Here is a 25,301-nt window from a genome sequence, read left to right as displayed (position 1 = left end):
CCGGTATCTCTGGGCCAGGGCCTCCCTTTGTGTTGGGGCTGATATGGAAAATAGTGCTCCTCGCCTTTGAAAGCCTCAAATCAGATGCTGGAACCCAAGCTCTGTCATCAGGGTCAAGTCCGATGTGAAGGAATACACATGAACTTTCTGTTCTGGGCAATTTGTGTCCTTTACCTGAAGAGGATAGGGACTGAAAAATAGTTGAGATTGACCTACAGAAAACCCTTTTTGAAATTTTTGTAGAAGGAAAAGTGGACAATATTCTATTCACTTTAAAGTGACTAACAGAGCTCTAATAATTTAGAAAATCAGATTATCCGTGAATAATGAATAATGAATGTCTGCAGCTAATCTAGAGAGAAGAGCGTGAAAATTTGGTCCTAGCCACTCACTGTAGTCTCTTAAGATCAGTGCACAGTCAGAAAGAGGAACAAAGGTCTAGCATTAAAAGGCAAGGTTTTGTATCGTCAACCTTAATCTCACCTGTCCATGAGGACCCAGGTCCACAATCTCTGCGGATGGCAGTTCCTAGAGCAATTCCCATTAGAAAACAGAACTCTTAGAGGGGAGGTTCACAACAAGGATTCCCTGTTCTGCCATGGGGAGGGCCATGTGAGATATATTGGAAACACTACTGGTTTTGGAGGCAGAAACCCCAGATCCTGATTTTGGACAAGCTGTCTGACTTCCCAAGGTTCAGGTTCCTCCTCTGAGGTATCATCTGGTCTCCATACCTCACAGGGTTGTTGTGAGGATCCCATGAGATAATGTCTGTGAAAGGCCTTCCTATTATTGTCATGGCCTATTCTATCTTGTGTGTTAATTTTGTTGCTTTCAGAGTCTTAGTCCCCCAAGAGTCTGCCCCAAAGGATCATTCCACTCGGCCCCTAAAATATCACTTTGCTCCTCTCTTCACCACAAGTAACCCAAGCTCTTGGATTCTCACATTGGAGAGGATGACTGAAAGAACCTAATGAAGCACAGGACGAGCTTTTCTGGTGAACCGGAGATCAATCTCTCTCCCCTCTTTCCTGTATCCCTCTTCCTAGGATGACTTATGCAGTGACAGGGCCCAGTGCAGCCTGGGATTGATACTGGCTCAGAAACCTATAGGGAATATAGGGAATATAGTCTGTGGACTCTCCAGAGGAATATTTCCCTCTGTTGCCTCTTTGCCCGAGTACCTTTTTGGAGCCTATCTCCCCTCAGTGAACTCTTACCATCTTTTCCCCCTCCTTGTGTCCTATTTTCTCAAAACTCCTACTTGTCACTTGTTTTACCACCACCACTGGCTTTCTTTTTGTGAAAATTTGCGTGGAACAGCTAATTTTCACAATGCTAATTTTCTGAGCATTGTTTTGTTTAGGAACCCATATTTCCTTTCTATGTATGACATGACAGGGAATTTTAGAATTCTAGTTGTTTGACCTGTTAACAATATTGTCCATCCCTAGATCCCTTCTTGGTTGAGTCTTATCACCTAGGAAATCATTTGATTAATTCCATGATACTTCTAGCAAAGGAAGTCGGATGGCACCGAAGGAAAGTAAGTACAAACCCAACAGACAGTGTAATTAATTGCATGTTGTAGCCGGGCACTGGACTCGTACCGAGGAGTGACTAAGGTAAACAAACAAACAAACAAACAAAGAGTGTTAAAGATAAAGACCTTGGAGGTATCCTGGTTAACAGACAAGAAGTGTTAATAACTGAAACCTTAACTTTGCAGAGAGGAAAGAACAAAGGAAAAGAGCAAAAGCACGTGCAGGTTAAAGCGCCGCAGCGGGTGGCTCTGGTGGTCTTGTCTGGTGGATCTTGAGGGAAGGTGGCACTTCCTGTGGTTACCAGTGCGGTCCCAATGGTCTTGGGTGGGAGGTGCAACTTCCTGCTGTTATCTGTTCTGGAATGATTCCTCAGATTTCTCTGTGTGAGTGAGGTCTCAGGATAGCCTCCCAGGGATTTCATGTGGCTTATGCCTTTTGACTTGGGAGGCATGGGTTCCCTGTTGTGTTAGTTGTTAACAGTACCTAGTAAGGTCCTTCTCACGGAGGTTTGACTGCATTCTTTCTTTGAGGTCTGACGTAGTAACTTAAAAAAGTAAGGAAATTTGTGTTATTATTCAAAAGGATGCTAGGACAGAGAGTTAATAGAATATTTTGGTGATTCAAAAGAAAACTCTTATCTAGGCACAAAATAACTGAGGTCATTTTATGGAAAGAAAACACGAATTTTATTCTTTTTGTGTATTGTCTATGTTATAATTTGCAGTAAGAGATTTAGAAGCCTTTTCTGTGAATAAATCAATTAACATTGAATATATCCTTGAAATTATCGTTTTGTCATTTATAGAATTAAAGTTTATTAATGTACCTCTGTATGTATATGTAGACATACATAAATATGTATGTATAATAAAGTTAACTTTAATCTTAAAATATAATTTATCTAAGAGGCATCTGGCTGGCTCAGTCAGTAGAGTGTGTGATTCTTGGTCTCAGGGTTGTGAGTTTGAGCCCCATGTTGGTTGTAAAGATTACTTTAAAAAAAATAAAATCTTTAAACATTTATACATTCTATTAATCTATAGTCCTTATATAACGTATGTGAATAAGGATAAATTAAAACTATTATATATATTACACATATATTTCAAAGCTTAGAAACTGTTCAGGTATCCAAATATTATATATCAAGTAATTCAACATTTTTCTAAAGTCTTAACATTTTAATTAAGTATATGGAAATTATAATTTTAGTTAAAACATTAAATCCTTATGATTCATAGTATTGTACGAATTTTATAAGATCAGAACCCTTTAAAAGACATCTGTCCTATGATTTTACTTAAACACAATTTTATATTTTGTAATCTTGAAAAGTTTGCTTCAACCGTGATTCTTTTCTTGTCCCATAAAACCAACATACAAAATTTAGAAGGTTTAAATCTTGAAGTTTTAATCTTAGTTTTATATAAACTAGAATACTGTCTTAGCATTAATCTTATATAATAAAACCAGGGCAATAACTTTATATAATAAAACCAAGGCAAGGGCGCCTGGGTGGCTCAGTCAGTTAAGCATGCCACTCTTGATTTTGGCTGAGGTCATGATCTCAGAGTTGTGAGATCAAGCTTCGAGTTGGGATCCATGCTGAGCATGGAGCCTGATTGGGATTCTCACTCTCCCTCTCTCTCTGTCCCTTCCCTGCTCATGCTCTATCTCTCTCTCAAAATAAATAAACATTAAAAAAAAAAAACAACCCACAAGGCAATATAGGCATATATTGTCTCTAACCAATATGATTAACTCATTCTAATTTATCCAAAATTTATTTATGAGACAATTACAGGATACTTTAAAAAATACACTTTATAAACTTTGTATTCATGAAACAAAATTTGAGTAAACTTAAAGTCATAATTAAAAGCTCTTATATTAGGGGCACCTGGGTGGCTCAGTCAATTGAGCATCTGACTTTGGTCCAGGTCATGATCTCACAGTTTGTGAGTTCGAGCCCTGCATCAGGCTCTGTGCTGACAGCTCGGATCCTGAAGCCTGTTTCGGATTCTGTGTCTCCCTCTCTCTCTGCCCCTCCCCAGCTCATGCTCACACTCTGTCTCTGTCAAAAATAAATAAACTTAAACAAAAATTTAAAAGCTCTTATATTGAAGCTAAGATCTCTCATAGCTATAGTAATGAAGGCTACTATTTAAATACATTTGTCTACATTTTATAATGCAAAATAGTTTACTGACATTTTTATTTTCTTTATTCTTTGACATTTTTGACTATATAGTATGCAAAATAATGACCATGATTTTTTTTTGTCTGAGCAATTGATCTTTAAAAATTCCCAAGTGGGGGAAAAACAGAGGGACAGACCAACAACAAAGTGAGTGGGGTGCCTGGGTGGCTCAGTTGGCTAAATGTTTGACTTCTGCTCAGGTCATGATCTTGTGGTTAGTGAGTTAGAGCCCTGCATTGGGCTCCCTGATGGCAGTGTGGAGCCTGCTTGGGATTTTTTCTCTCTCCTCTCTCTCTGCCCCTCCCCTGCTTCCTCTCTCTCTCTCTCTCTCTCTCTGATAAATAAATAAACTTAAAAAAAAAGTAAGAGGTAGCTTTAGACAAATATGAAATTATCAATGTAAAAGGTTATCTTTTTGGGGCGCCTGGGTGGCTCAGTCTGTTAAGTGTTTGACTTCGGCTGAGGTCATGATCTCACGGTTCATGGGTTTGAGCCCTGCGTCGGGCTCTGTGCTGACTGCGCAGAGCCTGGAGCCTGCTTTGGATTCTGTGTCTCCCTCTCTCTCTCCTCCTCCCCCACTCACGCTCTGTCTCTCTCTCAAAAAATAAATAAATATTTTTAAAAAAGGTTATCTTTCCTCTGTAAGGAGAAGGGAGAAAGTTTAGATGCAGGAAAACCTGTTTCATATATACATAGACCCAAAAGAGAAAGTCATTATAGGTTTAAACAGTAACTCAAGCCCTTGACAATTTTATCAAGCCATACAATTAAAAGCCAGTGTTTATTAATCCCTACAGAATGGAAACAGAGGGGAAATCTACATTAATCACAGTGATCTCTCTCTTTTAGACCAGTTATACGATCTCCTGAGAGTTTCTGTTCCCTTTTTGCCTTAGGCATTTCTCAAATGAACATTCCTGTTCATGTCAAAGTTCCCCTAGTGGCCACTATAATTCTAATTTATCCTCGGTGAAGTTATGCCAGGTGCTAGCACAGACTTATTAGCAGACAAGCCCATGAGAGATTTTTTGACTGTTGTTCAGAGGTAAAATATCACTTGTGTTTTAAGTCCTCAGCCCTAAGGTTAGGCTGCTTCTACTTGCTGACCTGGGAAATCAGCAGCCACCTGGCTCTGTGTGGAGAGATCTTTCAAAGCCAATTTCTCATACCCAGAGAAGACTGGAGAAAGTTCTCATAGACAAACAGAAGCTGGTGGACAAACATAAGGCAGAAGATGGTGTTAAAAGTCAAACTTCACCAGGGGACACTCAGGTCTGACCAGAAACCAAAAATTCTAGCAGACAAATATTAAACTGGTTGTATCTTTGGTCCTTTGATATCGGAATCTAAATTCAGTGTAAAATCACACAATCAGAGACAAAGAGACCTTCAATGTCTTGGGATTCAAGGAATCTCAGATATGCACATTAGTACTGAGTTAAGGAGGCCAAAGCTTAGTAAGGGAGGGTATTGACCAAGTATCAAGAGAACCTTCAGGTGTCCTAATCAGGACACCAGGAACAAACTTATAGTTGACAAAGTCAGGTTTATTGGCTTGTTGCAACGAGGGAGGTCACATACCAGAGGAACCATGGCATGTGCCACCAAGAAAGGGAAAAATTATGATGCAGCTTTAAGGAGGGATGGCATTTAGGTGAAATTTATTTTTTTTAAACATTTATTTATTTTTGAGAGAGAGAGAGAGAGAGAGAGAGAGAGAAAACGAGTGGAAAGGGGCAGAGAGAGAAGAAGACACAGAATCCAAAGCAGGTTCCAGGCTCTGAGCTGTCAGAACAGAACCTGATGCGGGGCCCAAACTCACGAATTGTGAGATCATGACCTGAGTTGAAGTCAGACGCTTAACCGCCACCCAGGCGCCCCTGAAATTGATATGAAACAGTATTTTGATAAGTTAAAGCGAAGGAGGGCTGTATGTAAAAGAGATAACATCAGGTCTGGATGGTGAAATGGGACACAAGGTCTCCTTTTCTTAGAAACTACAAATTAAGATAGATGTAGAATGTTACACCCCTGAACCCCTATCTTGAATCTGTACCTGGGTTGGATATCAAGGCAGTTGCTCTGTGTCAAAGTGAATTAGATCCTGTAGGCAACAGTAGGATGTTTTGTTCTTACTGAAATTATTTCAAAAATGAAGTTTCTGATAAACTATGATTTTAGAAAGCAAGATTTCTTAGTAACAAAGTAATAGTCATGCTACTGAGTGTCATTAGGACACTTTATAGCTGCAGTGTTTCCTTGGGAGAAATAGAATTTTCTGCTAATTTTGCAGCTGGCTTTATCTGTGTTCTGTGTCTGTTTTCCCAGCTTGATGAATGACATGGTGGATTTTCAGTGTCTCAGGCCAAACTAATTTTCACTTTCTCAACATGTAACTCAGTCTCTTGTTTTACCAGCCTGTAGAACTTGCCAGAAGGAAGCTGTGGTGGCATGGGACTTTTTCTGGAAGTGATTAATCTCTTCCCTTCTTTTCTGTTTCCCCGCTTCTTAAGATGGGCTGTGCAATTTTGGGGCCCCAGTGATGCCTGCGGTTGTTCCTGAAGGAGGAACCCACGGCGAACAGAATGAGAAAGCAAGTCTTGGGATGAGGTTTATAAAAGGTGTACAGCTTTCTCCACTATCCAAAACTAGTGTGTTCCTATGAAAACTTTCATAAGCCAAAGAAGAAAAAAATAGCATAAAGCAAACATTACCATTTCTAGAAATTATTTTGAATGTTCCCACCTTCCCCCCCCCCAAAAAAAAAAAAACTTCTTAGGCTTTTCTGATACCTTAGGGCACATCTTGCTAAGGGAGGCACAGAATAAATTGAGATAGAGCACAGATGCTCACAGACATAGTTCAGAGCTCTGGTGGCTGGAGGCTGAGATGCTGAGTGTAGTTCCTGGGGAAGGACCTTGGTGGGGTCGCTCTCACTGCCACTGCTGCTGCTTGGGGTGCGACCTGCCTCTATAACTGCAACACAAACGCTGAATGCTATTTTCACTCTTCACCTTTTGATGGTAAAAGCAAAAATTCTCTTTGGAATTCTTTCGGGTAGTGAAAACAGGTAGCAATGTAGGTCTTTCATAAAAGCAAAGTGAGGGAAGTACATGTATCATGGGTATAGGATGTTCTAATAGGCAGGGGCAGTATGCCTTAGGGGCCCTTACCCTCTCCAGACCCTCTTGTTCCTATTCTGTGTCAGTAACTGCTGGGTCAAGACCTGAGCAGGGAGGGTTGGGAAGGCATCCGTGTGGAGGGTGACCTTCTGTTTTTAGCAGGCCTGTGAAAGATGCTGCTCTGTCAGTGTCCCCTTTGTTCCTTCGGCTCCTCTGCCTGAGTTGTCTTTAACTCTGGCCTCCACTCTTTTACCAGACCTTCCAGAAAACCCATTACCAGCCCTTCAGGCTGAGCCCATTCACTGTTTTTTTTTAAACATTTTTTTTTTTAATGTTTTATTTTTGAGAGACAGAGAGACAGCATGTGAGCAGGGGAGGGGCAGAGAGAGAGGGAGACACAGAATCCAAAGCAGGCTCCAGGCTCGGAGCTGGTGGCACAGAGCCTAATGTGGGGCTCGAACTCACAGAGCTGTGAGATCATGACCTGATCCAAAGTGAGACACCTAACCAACTGAGCCACCCAGGCGCCTCTGAGCCCATTCACTTCTGACCTATTTATCAGCCTCCCTTCCCGGGACCCTGCAGAATCCTGTCAACCCTTGCACCTCCCTAGCTCGTGTCTGACTCTGCTCCCACAGAGCCTGTTTCCTTCTCTCTGTGCTCTGCCCTTCACAGTGGGCCCCACTCCCTCATCCCTGCTTTCCCCCTATTACTGCCGCCAGAGGCTCTCCCAAATTCTCAATCCTCTCTTTTACCACTCCAATGATGGCTTTATCTCCTCTGCCTGGGAATCCTCCTTGCCTTAGTCTCACCTCATCTTTCACTATCCTTCCTTCATCCCCACAAACCAGTTTCCTCATTTTTTCCCCCAAGATCCCTCTGCTTCCATTTGACCCCAGGCTCCCTTATTCAGTCTCATCACTGGGCACCAGATCCCTTTTTGCCTCTGGAGCTACAATCGTAACAGACCGTCTTCTACTCCCCTCATTTACCCTTTCTCCTCTCCTCTGGAACACACAGAACTACTAGACCCTCTTACGCAACCAGATCCCACCTCTTCGTATGATGCTACCCTCTTTGTAAGGACCTCAGCTTCCCATTTCTCACCAATACCTCGTTCCATTCACTCCATGAATCCCACTGATTCATTTGCCTGTCAGCCCCCTCCACCAACTGTCTCTACCCCACCATTGCTGGACTCTGACAGTGTTGGTTTTTGGCTTGATTTCAGTCTTACTGAGCACTGTCCCAGAGAGCTCATCTTCAGAAAACCCCCTTCTGTCTGGCCTCTTCTGTTGCAACAACCTCAAGCATTGATTGCTCGAAACACTTGCTCATTTCCACCTTCTGGTGGCAGGTGTCTGCTGAGGACTTGTTTCTCCCTACCTTCTCATACTGTGATTTCCAGCAGGAGTTTTTTTCTCTTTGTCCATCAGGTTCTATCTCTGGGTAGATCCTGTAACCAGATATGTAGATGCAGGTAGACATGCTTTCCTCAGCTCTACTGTCCAGAAGCTCCTGGAGGTACAAGTCACAAAGAGTACAGATTTCCAGATTTGGGAGGACAAAGAGGAGGGGATCATTTCTTTAAAAACTTTTTTTTAATATTTATTTATTTTTGAGACAGAGAGAGAGACAGAGCATGAGCAGGGGAGGGCCAGAGAGAGAGGGAGACACAGAATCCAAAGCAGGCTTCAGGCTCTAAGCTGTCAGCACAGAGCCCAACGCAGGGCTCGAACCCACGAGCTGTGAGATCATGACCAGAGCCGAAGTCAGAAGCTTAACCGGCTGAGCCACCCAGGCGCCCCTTTCTTAAGGAGGGGATCATTTCTAAAACAACAGAGGACACATTACCAACTCCATTGTTCTGTGATTCCCTTAGTGTCACTTGCTGTTCCATAGCCCTCTGACCCTTCTGGATATGTGAAGGTGAACTAGAGAAATTGCATAGTCTGTAGGAACTTACAAATCCCCAAACCTTCAGAGACTCTGCAGCAGAAATGTAGCTAGTTCTTCTGAGGTCCTTACTCTGCACAGCAAGTTGGCTACTCTCCTGTCCTTTGACCGTTGTCCCTCACCACTTTCTCTTATTTAGTCTCTAATGCCCTCCTCCTGCAACCCAAATGCAGATAACCAATCCCCAGACCTTTCCCCCCACCCTTGGAGGAAAGTTCTAGAGAGGAAGAACTTACCAAAGAAGGAGGGTACCTTCTCTAAGTTGAGTTTCCACTTTAGGAATATGATAATGGAGATAAATTTAGGAATGAATTGGAATTCTTTCAAGGATTAAACAGTTGAGGGAGATAGTCAAGGTCAAAGCATCCCCAGCTCTGGAGCAGCCTGGGTCAGCAGAAGCCCTGTGTCCATAAGCTTCAGGCCCCAAGGAAAAGCCAGAAAAAGAATGTAGCCCCAAAGGATGAGATGGCCCTTAGGATATCCAAAACATACATGCATCAAAGAAAGGAGGTAGGACTTGGGGACATACCAATCCAAGCAGTCACCCTCCCAGCCCAGGGACTTAGGTGACACCCTAATGAACAAGACCCATAGTTTTTGCCCCAGCTGGAATAAAGTACAAAACATCACTTGGGAACAAAGGACGAGATGCTGTTTCAGCGGCTTTGTCCTGGGACACAGGCTAAGGGCAAGTAGGTTGCTTCCAAAAACTCCATCACCTGTGCGTTGTCCATATCCAAATTGAAACCAGAGGGGTCTGGGTAAAGTATCACAGTCATTGTTACAAGCATTTGGGACACATCAGTGAGAAAGACAAAACTCCCTGCCCTTGTCGAGTTTACATCATTGGTTCTTGAGTCTCCTTCCCCTCAAACTGCTCAAAACTCTATCAGACCTCCTTCATTTTCCTCAAGCCCCCTCCTCAACACCTCCTCAACACATTTTGCTGTGTGGCCTGCTCCTGAAAGGTACTGCAAGCCTTCCCATGGGAGCCTTTCGTCATCAGATCTTCTAAAGGATTGCATCCCACCCTCGTTTCCTCCTTCCTTACTGCTGTGTGAAGGAGGGATCCTTCCGGGAGGCCTTCCTTGACCCTCCCAAAGAAGGATGGGTGTCTTCACTTTCATCATCACAACTCTTGTTGCACTATGTTGCAACTCTGGGCGACCTTCCCTCTTCTCTGAGCTTCCCTGGGGGGCCTTCTCTCTCTCCCTCACTGCTGGCCTGTGTGTCACACCCAGGTAACGGTCAATAACCGTGAGGGAATTGACGACAGAGATTGGAGGAAGCCTCTGGGGGCGGGGCTGCATCCCGGGGCGGGGCCACGCCAGGGCGGGGCCACGTCAGGGGCGGGGCCGAAGTCTGGGGCGGGGCCCGCTTGGGGCTCTCTTCACGCTTTCAGGGGGTGGTCAGCCTAGCTTCCCTTCAGGATGTTGAGTCGGGAAGGAAAAGCTGGGGCTTCCCCCTCACGGACCGGGTTAGGATGGGGCCTTCCCACTCTGCCTGCGGGGCTTCACCAGCAGTCCCTCACCTCAGCCCGCAGGGCATTACATTGGGGCCGCACGGGCCCGGGTCGGCCTACGAAGGCCCGGAGAGGCCTCAAGAGGCCCTGAGCGCCTGCCGCCCTCTCTGCGGGAGCTCGGCGCAGGTCACCTCCATCAGCCTCACTGACTGCTGCCTGTTGAGGCCGCACTGCCCTGGCTGCCCGGCAGGTCCCTGGGCCCAGGTTCCAGTGTCATGGTCCCAGGGGCTGGAGCGCTATGCACACCCGCCTAGTGAGGCCGCCGCAGGGGTGGAAGAAGTGGAAGGAGCCGGAGAGCCTTGTTCAACGCCGGGTTCCGGCTGGCCCACAGCTGCCTTGTTCAACGCCGGGTTCCGGCTGGCCCACAGCTGCCTTGTTCAACGCCGGGTTCCGGCTGGCCCACAGCTGCCTTGTTCAACGCCAGGTTCCGGCTGGCCCACAGCTGGTGCTGCAGCTGCCGCGGGGGCTTGGCGAGGCCAGCGTCTCACGCTCCCCCACGACCAGTATCCACCGAGGGTGCCCGGCCAGCGCTGGAAACTGTTTTCTGGAAAGCTGCCAGGAAGGCCCGGGCGCCTCTAGCAAGGCCGGGCGATGGCTCGTGAGAGCGCCGAGGGGAAGGCCCTCAGCGCAACCTGACGGTGGAGGCACGAGGTCACCCCTGAGTGGCAGAGACGGAAGCCCGTGCAGACTCCGGAGTCCCAGGTCCTACCGCGTGGCGCAGGCCTCCAGCACAGCGCGTGGAGTTGCTTCCACGACTCAGGTAGGCTTCTACTCCAGCCTTGCTTTGGTGGGGGGGCTCTCAGCGTCGGGGTCTCCGGGTGTGATGGTCGTCGCCAGAGATGGGAGTAAACGCTGCGTTTCTTCTTTTGGACAGGTTTTCTTGCATGAGTGTTATCTAGCAAGTTTACAAGATACGGATTACCCCGTAATAGTCGTGCTCATAGGCTCGACCCCAAACATTTAATGCTAACACGTGTTGCATTTCTTTCCAGACTTTGCTATGCCTATTTTCAGTGTTTAAATAATATACATACATATATTATTTGTGAAAGGTGGGGAAACATTTAACGTTTTATCGTAAGCAATTTCGGCATTGTTATGTACTGTTCGTAAACATCATTTTAAATATGTTCCATATTAGCTCAGCCTATTTTTTCTTTGATATTCAGGTTTGTTCTAAGTTTTTGATATTATACATTTTGTGCATAATTGCACTTGGTTCTGAACTGTTATTCCAAAAAATCACAAAGCTTTTCCAGAAGTTATGATTTTTTCTTTCTTTCTTTTTTCTTTTCTTTTCTTTATTATTATTATTTTTTAATGTTTATGTATTTTTGAGAGGGAGAGAGCACAAGCTGGGGAGGGGCAGAGAGAGAGGGAGACACAGAATCTGAAGCAGGCTCCAGGCTCTGAGCTGTCAGCACAGAGCCGGATGTGGGGATCAGACTGATGAACGGTGAGATCATGACCTGAGCCCGAGTGGGTTGCTCAACCAACTGAGCCACCCAGGCGCCCTGTGAATTTCAGATGATTTTCTAATCCAGGATTCTACCCTTGAGCCATTTCTCTTCTTTTCTTATGGTCTCCTTAGGTGAGATATCTACCCATCAAGTAAGTTATTTCAATGCTGACTTTTCCCTTTTGCTTCAAATTTATACATCCCGATGCTTGCTAAACATTCCCCACCTTGGTTTCCCACAGGTGCTCCAAACCTAAAATCCATAAATTTAGCTTATCATCTTCCTCTGCCATCACCGCCCTTGCTATCCTAGTCCCAGTATCAATTGGTAGCACCTGGTCACCACACCAGAAACAGGTGAGGCTTTCTATGCTCCACCTCCTTCATTCTTCCCACGTTTAGTCACCAATATTTAGCAACTATCTGCTAAATATTTCTCAGATTTTAATCTCCTTTCAGTTCTTACTCCCCCCTGGTAGTTCAGATCCTCATCATCTGTCACTAAACTATGCAGTAGCCTCTTAGCTAATCTCTGTTTCTAACTTATCCTCTATTTGCTGATCTCTACTTTTTTAGCTTCTTTTGTTACTCTCTACTCTGCATTTTTTTACTCCGGTAATAAACGCCTGTTTTTTTCAGTGTTTCCACATCTTTACTCATTATGATTTTTCTACTTGGAGTGCCTTAGGCAGGTAAATACTAGAATTCTCACTGTCTACTACAGTAGGTCATAGGCTTTATTATTTTTTTTAAAGGAATTTGCCTATTTCATATAAGTTGTTGAATTTATTGTCATAGTTCATAATATTTTCTTATTTTTCTTTTAATGTTAGTAGATCTGGTGATGTTCCTTATTTCATTTTTGATATTGGTAATTGTGTCTTTTGTGATCAGGCTAACTAGAGGTTTATTGTCATTTTCTTTGCAGAGAAATAGCTTTTGGTTTCTTTGATTTTCTTATTTTTGTTTTTTATTTGATAGATTTCTGCTCATATTTTAATTTTGTTCTTCCTTCTGTTTGCTTCCTTCTCTTTCCTTTTCCTATTTCTTCAGGTAATACTTATTAGATCACTAATTTGAGACCATTTTTCCCTTAATATAATTTTTTTTAAGTGAACATAACCTCAAGATTGTATTGTCTTTATAATAACGATCATTTAGCCTTTTCTCTTGTTATCTCTTCCTAGTTCAAAATGCCTGCAGTTCCTAATAGGCAGCTTTCTTTTAGATCCATAGCTGGGCTCAATGCATTCTAGCCTCAGTATAATCTTCTTTGTCGTGTTAACCTTTTTGTGGAAAATTGGCTTACTCTGCTTGCCACAGTCACTTTGCCTCCTGTCCTAGCACTGCTTCCCCTGGACACATGACAATCCTTGCCTTTCTTGTACTGTGTTATTTTGTTGGCATTTGCCACACTTCTTAGAGAAAGTCTGATGGGTTTTAGGAATGTTTACCATGTTTGCATGGCTATTTTCATTATACATGTTTAATGTTACAAATCTTCTTATATATTCTGATTTATCTGTAGCCCATAAATTTTGATACTTTGTATTTATTTTCAATTGAGATTGTTATTTAAATTTCTTTTTTTCAAAGTTTATTTTTGAGAGTGAGTGAGTGCAAGAATGCAAGTGTGGGAGCGGGGGAGGGGCAGAGAGAAACCAAGAAAGAGAGAATCCCAAGCAGGCTCCATGCTGTTAGTACATCAGTAAGGAGTCCTCCATGGAGCTTGAACCCATGAACCGTGAGATCATGACCTGAGCTGAAATCAACAGTTGGACACCGAACCGACTGAGCCACCTAGGCACCCCTATTTTTTAAATTTCTTATTTGGCTTTTTCTTTGAGTAATTTAGAAGTATGTTTTTAATTTTCAAATTTTGGGGATTTTTCCAAATACTTTTGTATTTTGATTTCTAATTTAATTCCATTATGGTGAGAACATACTTTGTATAATTTCAATATTTTAAACTTGAGGTTTGTTTTATGAACAGTGTATGTTCTATCTTGGTGACTGTTTCATGTGTACTTGGAAAGAATATGTATTCTGCTGTTTGTTGGCTAGAGTTCTCAATAAACATTAGGTCAAGTTAGTTTATAGTGTTTTTCATGTCTTCTGTGTCCTTCCTAATTTTTTTTCACTTCCTTTATTACTGAGAGAGCATTGTTGAAGTGTCCAACTCTAGTCATGGAGTTATTTGTGTCTCCTCTGGGCTCCGTCAATTTTTGCTTAATGTCAGCTGAAGCTCCACTGTTAGATATAATACAGTTAGGATTCTTACGTCTTGCTGGTGAATTGTATCCTTTATTATTATCTAATGACTCTCTATATGTGGTAATACTCCTGTTCTGAAGTGCACTTTGTCTGATCTTTACAAAGGCACCCCAGCTTTCTTTGCATTAGTGTTTGCATGGTATATCTTTTTGCTTCTTTTAAACTTTTAACCTAGTTATGTCTTCATCTTGAAGGTAAATTTCTTGTACACCATGTATCATGGTGTCTTGCTTTTTTATCCAAGATTTTTATCCAGAGATTTTTATAATCTCTGTCTTTTAATTGAGGTGCATAGGCCATTTAACATTGCTATTATTGATATGGTTTTATTTATGTATTTATTTTTTATTAAAAAATTTTAAGCTTATTTATTTTGTGAGAGGGGGAGGGGTAGAGAGAGGGGGAGAGAGAGAGAGAGAGAGAGAGAGAGAGAGAGAGAGAGAGAGAGAGAGAGAGAGAATCCCAAGCAGGCTCCACACTTGGAGCCCCACGTGGTGCTCTAACTCAAGAACCATGAGATCGTGACCTGAGCTGAATCAAGAGTTGACGCTTAACTGATGGAGCCACCCAGGCTCCCGATATGGTTATATTTAAATCTACAGGATTTAAATCCTGTCAGCTGTTTACTCTTTGTTCTGTTTGTTCTTTGTTCCTTTCTCCTCCTTTGCCAACTTGCTTTTGGATTATTTATGATTCTGTTTTCTCTTAACTCTTGTCTTGTTAAACCTCTTTTAATTTTTTTTTTACAGTGCATATCATAAGATTTAAAATATTCATCTTTAATTTACACATTTTAAAATATTCATCTTCAAAAAATACTCATCTTCAAATAATATACCACTTCATGTATAGTGTAAGAACCTTACAACAAGATATTTTTTCCTTTACCCCATCCTTTGTGCTATTATCATATACCTAGGGGCTGTATTATTTCAAATTATTTTAAATTTCTTAAGTAATATAAGATTTGTTGAGTAAAAATATTAAAACATTTCAGTCTGAAGTCCCCTTGACCATCCCTTCCTTGGAGGTGAACAGTGTTATCAGTTTCTTATACATTGTTCTAAATCTTTTCTATGTCTGTACCGTGTGTGTGTGTGTGTGTGTGTGTGTGTGTGTGTGTGTTTGTTTAAATACATATATATACCCTTAGAATATGTACAGTTTTTTTGTTTTTTTGTTTTGTTTTTTTTACATATAAGATATCATACTGTCCATACCAGTCTATGGCTTCTTCTTTTATTCAACAGCATATCTTGTCTGTCTACTCATACTAGTACTCATAGATCTGCCTCATTCTTGAATTGCTACATAGTACTCTGTTAAATGAGTTGCTTACCATGTTATTTAAGTTGATGGACCTTTGTTCTCTATTCATTATATTGAACAAGCTTCCAGTGAGCATCCTTCTGTATTCCTTATTGTGGACATATGCAAGTTCTTCTCTAGAATATCTGTCTAGAAGGGGAAATACATTTTTCATAGAACCCTCTAGCCAGAAATAAAGGGGAGAGGGGAGCAGAAATTAGCAGCCCACTGGGGCTGGTGGGTGTGGTAGTAGGGGTGGTTGGTGTGTTTGGGTTATGAGAGAGGATTCAAAGCCTTGGAAAGTCTTTGGAAAATCTTAGGCAGTAATGGCATAATCTTCGGAACTCAGGGACATCTGAGGGGACATGGATTGGGTGTTTTTTTCATGGCTTGGGTATAAAGAATCCACTTTTTGGGTGCCTGGGTGGCTCAGTCAGTTAAGCGTCCAACTTTGGCTCAGGTCATGATCTTGCGGTCTGTGAGTTCAAGCCCCATGTCGGGCTCTGTGCTGACAGCTCAGAGCCTGGATCTCACCTCGGATTCTGTGTCTCCCTCTCTCTCTGTTCCTCCCCCACTTGCACTCTGTCTCGCTCTCTCTCAAAAATAAATAATAAAAAAGTTTTAAGAATCCACTTTTTTTTTTCTAAATTGTGAATGGATAAGGGAATGGTGTGACTCACTTTGATGGTCTATCGGAGGGGTTAAATAACTTGCCCAAAGTCATATGGCTAGTAAAGGGCTTATTTTTTGGTTACCTCACAGCAGAATGAGGGACAGCCCAATGGGCTTGGGAAAGTAATTGAATACAGAGGTCATCTGGTTAGACACCTTCACTATTCACATGGGAAGAGAGGCCTTGAGAGAAGAAAGGTGACTTGTTCAAGGCCCATTATCAAGTCAGTGTTAAAGCCGGAGCTCCAGCCCTAAATGCTAACCTGTTTTGGCCTGGCTGTGGGAGGCAGAAGAGCAGAAACAGGAAGGAGATAGCGTAGTCCAGCTAGGAAGTGGTGGTGGGGGACCGAGGAGACAGAGAAGCAGACAGCATTGCCGCCTACTCCGCCCCCTGTAGCCCACTCTCTTCCTTTCTCCAGATTCCTGCGGACTTCTTTCTTCAGCAGCTTCAAAGGAGTCCAAAAAGGAAAACTAAACAATCCAAATTATAGGATAGAGAAAAAGACCCATTTCCATGTAAATGTTACCATTCTGCAGCAAAACAAACATAGTGGAAATAATGAGGCTTTGGTTTGAATCTGCGATGTGGAAGATGGGAATAAATAGTCTCTAAGCCAACAAGTGGAGCCGCAGTAATTCTCTCCTGGATGGTAGAGAGATGGGGGCTGGGCACATTACCCAAACACTGCTGTTTAAAGAGCGGTCTAGATCCCCTTGCAATAATCATTAATTTCAGGCAGCAAAACAAAATAAACAAAAAAAAACAGCAACAACAAAAGGAGGCATGGGTCATTAAAACGAAAAAACTGGGCACTCAAAAGACTTCTCCCAGCTGGAAAGTTGTGGAAGAAGGATTTGAGACTGTCATCAGGCTTTTGCCTACTTATTACAGCAGAAGTCCTCAAACTGGCCTGTCTGCAAGCAGATTAAGGATGCTCTTGGAGAAGTACAGTATCTTGGGGTGCTATCTTCTGAGTACTTGGGAACAGAATATTCTTCCAGTTTAGAAATGCTCCATGGGAGTTTTCTTTAGAGCAATCTCTGTGCCTTGGGATGCCTGGGATGCCTTTTAAGAAGGCAAATTCCTGAACTACCCTAGCCCAACTCCAGTACTGACTATGGGGGTAGGCCCGGGAATGCTCATTTTAAACATTGTCCAGGTGATTCTTGTGCCTGTCTGCCGATGTTTGGCCCAGGATGGGCTTGTCAATCCTTTTGCAGTGATAAAAGAACGGTCTTTTTGAAAACCTGCATCAATTATGTTGAGCCCTATCAATTTGCTATGTATTTTCTTGTAAGTCAAAAAATAGTCAAATATTGGTAACTTCATATGGTCCAACCTAGTATCTTTGTTTTCTTTAAATTTCTACTGAGCACTAGAAAATGAGTTATCTAGATTTTTGATTGGAGACACTCAGGGTGAAGGGAATTTTCCAGGGTGTGAGTATTAACTGGTAAATGACCTAGGGCAGAGGTTTCCATGCTTGGCAAGTTTGGAAACCATTTGAGGGGGCACCTTAGAATTCCCATTTCTCTTTGGAGGCATGAAGTTCAAGCATCTATTTTATGAGGTAGCAGGTCCTCAGGTTTTGAAGGTTACAATGTTATTTCTGTTTCTGACCTAATCCCCTTTCCAGGATCTCTACAAACACAATGGGAGGAGTTTCTCCCCATATTGAAGAAAAAAAAAAAGGATTTAAGATGTTAAACTTCCTCTGGAATAATGCAAGGACAAACCCATCAATCAATCAGAACAAAACTCCCAGTGGTGAATTGATAGGGCCGGGATCTCAGACATAGCAGGCAACTGGGAGAATTAGGCTTTGGACTTAAGTTTTGGGGAAACAACCTGGTTCTGTAAAAAGAGTATGAATTAAATAAAACTTTGATCCTGAATGAGGATCACCATTTATGAGTCATGCGGTCCTTGTCAAATCAAGTCACCTTCTGGAGCTGTCTGCATTTCTAGAGCAAGGAGGGTGATTTACAGAGCTGGTGGGGCTGGCAGTGCTGCTCTTTGGGTCGGGGGGGGGGGGTGTAAAACACTCAGAGCAGTGCACACCCATAGGAGTTTCTTAGTAGTGGTTATGATTAGTGACTTCCAGGCTGAAGTGTTTTCATAAATGCGCAGCAACATTTCAGGTAAGAAAAGAAGTCTCCCGGTGCCTTTTAGCCTCACTGCAATTCTTCCCCTACTCCCCCTACCACCCTGTTCACACATTCAGCTGCCCTGGGGCATTTGCCCTCCATGGGATAAATCCTTGTTGAAGCTGGCACATCTACTATGGGCACCAGTAGGTGCCAGCACAGGCTAAGCTTTCAGAAGAGCTGCTTCGTTTGATTTTGTCATTCTTCCATCCTTCAGTGTGACTGACTCATGAAAGCCCAGACTTCCTTTCTTTTCATCCGGAGTGATTTCTGTCTCTTAGGGCCTTTCTTGCTTGCTACTCTGAGCTGGGAGAAGATGCTCAGATGCTCAGAATACTGCCAAGTATTAATGAAGAAGGAAGACCTCCCATTTGGGATGCTTGTAACAGAACTAATAAACACCAGTGGCTACATTTGGGCAGTACTTTGCAGTTTGCAGAATCCTTTCATATCTGTTAGCTCATTTAATATTTGTAGAACCCTGGCAAATATTAGTGTGATGGCTAAAGACTGGGCTCTGGAGCCTGCACATTGCCTTGAAATTCCCATCTTTACCTCTTCCCAGCTAAATTATCTTGGGCAAGTAACTTATTGTCTCTGAACCCCATAGATTCAAGCAGGAAGGAGTTTAAAAGTGGTTAATAAGAGCTCAAAATTGTTAGCTAATGTTTCTATTATGCCCATTTTACTAAGTGACTTCAAGTTTTTCCATTTGTCCTTAACCTAACAGGTCAAGCCTTACTTTTTTTATTTTTACCCATCCACCCCCACCTTTTCCTCCCAGCCTCCACACCCACCTCAGTCTCACTCGCCCTTTACACATAGCCTACGCTGAACTTTCCTTTTCCTACACTGTGTGGGCTGTCTCAGGCTTTACAGGTGCTATCCTGTCTGTCCTGAACCTGCTTCCTGAATCAAGTACATACCTACCCATCCCTAAATAGGCTGACTCCCTGTTATCTCTATGTTTCCTGCTTTCTGCACACCTTGGTTCCAATAGTCATACAGACCCAGATGGTCTCTTTCCCTCCCTGCCTTCTCATCAGCCGGAGTGCTCCCTGGGGACAGGGAGCACATCTTCTCACTTGTGTAATCCTTGTGCCTGATATCTATGAGTAAGCAAATAAATGCTGGTTTGAATGAACAAATGCTGTACAAGTCATCCATCCAGCTAAAATTATCTTAGGTAAGCCTTCAAGTCATTGAGCTCAGAGGCCGTGGGTGGGGGGGGTGGCGCGGGGTGGGGGGGGGTGGCGCGGGGTGGGGGGGGGCAGTCCTGGAACTCAGGTGCTTGCTGTTAGTCCTAATGGTGTCTGGGCACCCCTGAGGGTGCCTCTCAGTGTGGCTTCCTGACATTGCTGGGCAATTTTTTGGGCTAAGCTGGGCACAGAAAGACAAAAATGAATGATATGAAAGCACTAGGCTTCATGTTTACAGGCCCAGTAGAGGTTTCCAAAGGACACCAAGCAGCCAGTGTGCAAAGGCCTGCTTTTAATGTATCAGAAAAGACAAAATTACAGAATGCCCGCTTTTGATGTGCCATCTGTTTCGTCTTTCTGAATAAAAGGGAAACTCTGGCTCCAGGCTGATTTTCAATTGCAAAAATAGACTAAATTCCAACCCTTAAATTATCAAAAGTGCCACATACTTGACAAGCAGCTAAGCAGAGAGCAGAAACTACCAAGTTAGTAATTAAACAGAGCTTAAGTCAAATTAACAGAGACAGACATTCTTGTCTGGCGGTCAGAACAGAGGCCTGGAGAGCCCTGAATCTGGTCCTGGTGCCTGCATGTGTCAGAGTCAAGTCCTGATGTGCAGCCACAGTTCTCAAGGAGAGACGCCCCCACCCCCATCTTTTTTTCTGGAAAGGCTCCTATGGTGAGAAGGGGTTGTGTTCCTGTTGAGAGATAAGAAGAAGGGGAGGTAGGCCTGAAAGCAGTCAGGAGGTGGCTGCATTGGGCCAGCTATTCTCCGTTTCAGAATTTGTTTACAGATGTTACAAGGGGCCATGGAAGATCTTTAAAAATATATATAAAAAGATTGTAGGTTAGGAGCTCAGATAGGTACTTTATTATTATTATTATTTAATATTTATTTATTTTTGAGAGAGAGACAGACAGAGTGTAAGCAGAGGAGGAGCAGAGAGAGAGGGAGACACAGAATCTGAAGCAGGTCTCCAGGCTGAGCTGTCAGCACAGAATCTGACACGGGGCGTGAACCCACAAACTGCGAGATCATGACCTGAGCTGAAGTCGGATGCTTAGCCCACTGAACCAGCCAGGCACATAAATACTTTAATGTAAATTATTTATTCACTCAGAAAATACTGAGTGCCTACAGTGGTGGACAAAGTACTGTTATAGACTTGGATTGCTGACATGCTGGTAGAGGAAGGCAAACAATAAAGAAGCAAATAAATGTGTGGCTCTAAGTGAATGGATATAAATAGTGAAAAGAGGAAGAGAGGGAGTTCAGGAATACGAGAGGAGGGTGAGGGGAAGAAGGAAGATGGAGTTGTTATTTATATCAGGCAATTAGGGGAAGCTCTTCTGATAAAGGGTGTTTGAGCAGAAACCTAAAAGCGGACGAGAATTCCAGGCCGAAGGAACAGCAAGTAGAAAAGTCTTGAGTTGGAAGAGTGTTTAGCATGTTTGACAAAAAGCAAGGAGCCCAGTGTAGCCTGATTAAGGCAAGCAAGTGGGAGTGGTAGGAGATGAGGTTTGAAAAAGATTAGGGGCTAGATCGTGTAGGCATTCTAAGAACATTGACTTTTATTCTGAGTTAAAAGTGAAGGCAGGATATCCTGCTTTCTCATGGCTGAATAACATTTCCTTGTGTATGGATACCACATCTTTTATCGCCAGTTCCAGGTTTTGAGCTCTTTTTTGCACAGCTGCCTCTGAGACCCCCCTCATGAAAATCATAGTTTTTTAAGGTTTTGCTGAAGTAGTCTATTTAATAAATGAATGGCAAGGTATTATCTCACCAGCTTCCATGCAGTAATCAAGGTTACTTGGAGAGCTGTGTTGAGAAGGATTCTGAGGCATAATGAGTTCAGCAGAAAAGAGTACCTAGAGTTATGACTGCCATTGGTCTGGTAGGAGTTCTAGTGACGTATTTGCTATACGTTCTCCCTGTGTGTGTGTGTGTGTGTGTGTGTGTGTGTGTGTGTGTGTGTGTGTGTGTGTGAGAGTTGTTCCCTGGAACAGTTGCAGTTTCTCAGAGCCTAGTACAAGAATGGGAACAGGAAGAAAGAGCAGCCTAAACCCATATTGGGTTACTGGAGATGACAACATTGTATACATGCAATCTGAGAGCACAGAATTTTTTTTAAGATGTGGCATGAGCAAAGGAAACAGCTTGAACTCAGAGCAGCCTTACAAACTAGCCTTTGTTCGCCAGCAGTTTTCTCCCTGAATTTTTATTTTGAGAAATTGTGAACCAACAGAAAAGTAAAAGAGTAAGTAGCACAATGAATGTCGAATGTCATTTTCCTAGATTCATCAGTTGTTAAAATTCTCTCTCTGTATGTTTTTATTCTGAATTATTTGAAAGTAATTGAAAAATTCATGACACTTGGGAATTCATCTCTTAAGAACAAGGAATTCTCCTACATGATCAAATCTCCTAAGGATCAAAATACCATTATAATATCTTTAAAAATAATATATAGGCCATATTTAAATTTACCCAGTTGTCCCCAAAAGTGAGATCAGATTGAATGCACTACTTTTTGACAAGATTTTATCTTGGTAAATGATATCTTGTAAGATTTTTCACTTCATTGGTAAAATGTCCCTCAAAAATTAGCATGTTATTTTTATTACCCTGGATATAGTATACTTTATTTTGCCAACCTTTTACTTTTGGGCTTTTAGTTTGCTTTCTACTTATCGATTGCTCTTGTAAATGCTGCTGCAATGAACATTGTGGGCACATGGTATATTGGCCTTAATATATATTCCAACCTCTTTTTCCAGGACCTTCCTATAGTAAGAGGCTACTGTTTCCCCTTGCAGTTTGAGTTCTAGATGTAATTTAGTTTCCACCAGTCACTTGCACTTACCTAAGATTTGGAAGGCAAGAGTGAGGTAGATGTCATGCTTTTGCTGCTCCTGTGTTTCTCTTGGAAAGCATGGCCATTCCCTCCCTTCCTTTCTCGGTGTCAGAGGCTATGGAAGCCATTGCAGAGTTGAGGGCAGAGGCATGGAATGGTATGATTTGTTTTTTTAATTTTTTTAATTTTATTTATTTTAATTTTTTTTTTTTAAATTTTTTTTCAACGTTTATTGATTTTTGGGACAGAGAGAGACAGAGCATGAACGGGGGAGGGACAGAGAGAGAGGGAGACACAGAATCGGAAACAGGCTCCAGGCTCTGAGCCATCAGCCCAGAGCCTGACGCGGGGCTCGAACTCACGGACCATGAGATCGTGACCTGGCTGAAGTCGGACACTTAACCGACTGCGCCACCCAGGCGCCCCTATTTTAATTTTTTTTTAACCTTTATTTATTTTTGAGACAGAGAGAGAGCATGAATGGGGGAGGGGCAGAGAGAGAGTGAGACACAGAATCGGAAGCAGGCTCCAGGCTCTGAGCCATCAGCCCAGAGCCCGACGCGGGGCTCGAACCCACGGACCATGAGATTGTGACCTGAGCTGAAGTCGGACGCTTAACCGACTGAGCCACCCAGGCGCCCCTGATTTGGTTTTTAAAATCATGCTGGCTGCTGTTTGGAGACGAGATTGTGAGCGAGTGTAATTGGAATCAGGATCCCACTTAGGAGGCTCTTGGTATCTGGGTGGAGATGATGGTGGTTTCGACTAGGATGATATCTGTTGGTAGACGAGGTGAGAGATAGTTGGATTCAGAATATATTTTGAAGGTGGAATCATCAGAATTTTCTGCTTTATATGTGGGATGTGAGAAAAAAAAATGATCATTGGTTTGTTTGTCATTAGAGATCTGGATGTAATTCAGTTTCCACCTATCAGATGTACTCATGTGAGACTGGGAAGGCAAAATTAAGGTAGAGGTCTTGCCTTTGCTATTTCTGACTTCATCCACTGCAACTGGAAGGAAGGCAGAGTGTATGGGTTTAGCTGTAGGAAAGATGGTAGATTTTGGGGTGAGAGCATTGGGTGCTTGTCTCCTGGTGTTTCACTTTTTTCATGAACTAAGATGCAAGGACATCAACTGAGATTGGGGGTTGTGGGAAGAGGGACTGGGTTTTATTATTTATCATGTGTTGCTTCCTCTCCTGCTAGGACTCCACGTGATGCCTGGCCTCTGGAAGATAGACACTTTGTTGTTAACTGAACAATTGTCTGCTTTCACAGAGAGATTTTTCCGTAACACATCACCTTTGACTTTAAGGTAAATCGATGCAGTAAACTAAAGCAGGGAAGATTCTCACATTGTTAAAAGAAGCAATCCTTTTACTATTTAAACCTTAGGTTTCAAACAATAGTTGTCTTTGAAAGTGTTAGTAGGTTTAGAAATGTTTTTTGATTCTGATTCCCCAAAGGTTCTGTACCTTTTCAAGAAATGAGTCAGTCTCCTTAGGAGCTGATAGTTTCTTTAAGGGACAAATAGCCATCTATATTTCAAAACACTTGAGAAATCTTTGGGTTTTTTTCTGACAGTTTTGGGAAATAATTTGGTAAACCAGCCTTTCAAACTTTGTGTGATGAAACTGGTCATTCCTTTCATGGTCAGTATTTCTTTTTAGAGCATGTTGAACTTTTTTCACCTTTAAAAATCATCTTTTGCCATATTGAATCCTAATTTCTTGATTCACATTTCTCTACTTAACCTCTAAGTATCCTCAGCTTGGAGTTGAGTGTCTAGATTTTATATGAGGCCTCTGTGGTACCAATGGTGGAAAAAGTATTTGCTTTAGAGCTAGAAGATAACAGTTTTGGGTCCTTGCTCAGCAGTGTACTGGCTACGTGGCTTTGGGTTATTTAATTAAATTCCCAAGATTGAGTTTCCTTATTATAAAACGAGGATGATACCTACTTCATATAGTTACAATAATAATAAGTAACACCTATATAACTTGTAATCATTTTTCCACATATCATCTTATTTGATCTTCAGATCAACTTGATGAGCTTGATGGGGCATGTAATATCAATCCCCTTCTACATACATGGAAACTGAGGCTGTACAAGGATGATGTGAAGAGTTAAATAGGAGGTGTCAGAGCTGGAATTTGAACTCAAATATTTTTTTGTGTCAAAGCCCATGCACCACCCGTCATATGCCATTGGGTTTATATAACAATTTATAAATCTCAAAGCATTCTTCAAAAGCAAAGCATTTTGTTACTGTCTATTCTGGAGTAGACATTCAGTGGTGGTTTTGTTGTGAAAATAAACAGACATGCAGTTTGATTGTCTAGAATTATGCTTTTCATTTTTGGAGCTGCTAGCCACATATGTCTACTGACTACTGTAAGTGTGGCTGATATTACTGAGGAGCTGAATTTTTAAATTTTGGGCAGTTTTAATGAATTTAATTTTAGAAACTAAAGCTCAGTTTTAGCTACTGGAAAACTTGTAAGTATATCTGAAACAATTTGGGTGTGTGAATCTCTTTTTTTTTTTCAGCTGTGAACTTTATGATCTAAATACAGATAAGTATTTCCAATGAAAATTTAGCAGTCATATTGAGATGTGCTGGAAGTGTAAAAAATACATCAGATTTTGAAGACTTAGTACAACAGATGTAATGTAAAACATCTTTTTAATAGTTTTTATATTGATTAAATTTTGAAATGATAATACTTTGGATATATTGGGTTAAAATATAGTATTTAAAATTAATTTCATTTGTTTCTTTTTACTTTTAAATGTGGCTACTAGAAAATTTAAAACTGTGTGTGTGGCTTGCATAGTATTTCTTGGACAGCATTGCTCTAGAATTAGCTATGAAAGAACATTTGTGTTTTCTTGACTAGGTATCTCCAGACCAGACTAGTGCAAATTATAGTTCACATTTCACATTTTCTCTCAAATGAGGAATCTCTGGAGCAACCTATTCTGTATATTAGGCACTGGCTAATTACTGTTCCTTCCAAACAAGCAGACACT

The 25,301-nt window shown here is 42.2% G+C and overlaps 1 long non-coding RNA gene across 1 annotated transcript; it reads right to left on the bottom strand.

Annotated features, from left to right (window-relative positions):
• Window positions 1-1,564: 1,564 nt before the first annotated feature.
• On the bottom strand, window positions 1,565-10,052 carry LOC122233212. The gene is made up of 3 exons (XR_006210719.1): window positions 9,874-10,052; window positions 8,253-8,384; window positions 1,565-2,088 (listed from the first exon to the last, which is right to left on the bottom strand). It is a non-coding gene; the product is annotated as an uncharacterized LOC122233212 (long non-coding RNA).
• Window positions 10,053-25,301: the final 15,249 nt, after the last annotated feature.

This window comes from Panthera tigris, chromosome D4 (genome assembly GCF_018350195.1).
Source record: "Panthera tigris isolate Pti1 chromosome D4, P.tigris_Pti1_mat1.1, whole genome shotgun sequence".
NCBI lineage: Eukaryota > Metazoa > Chordata > Mammalia > Carnivora > Felidae > Panthera > Panthera tigris.
This window is presented reverse-complemented; position numbering and strand designations above follow the sequence as displayed.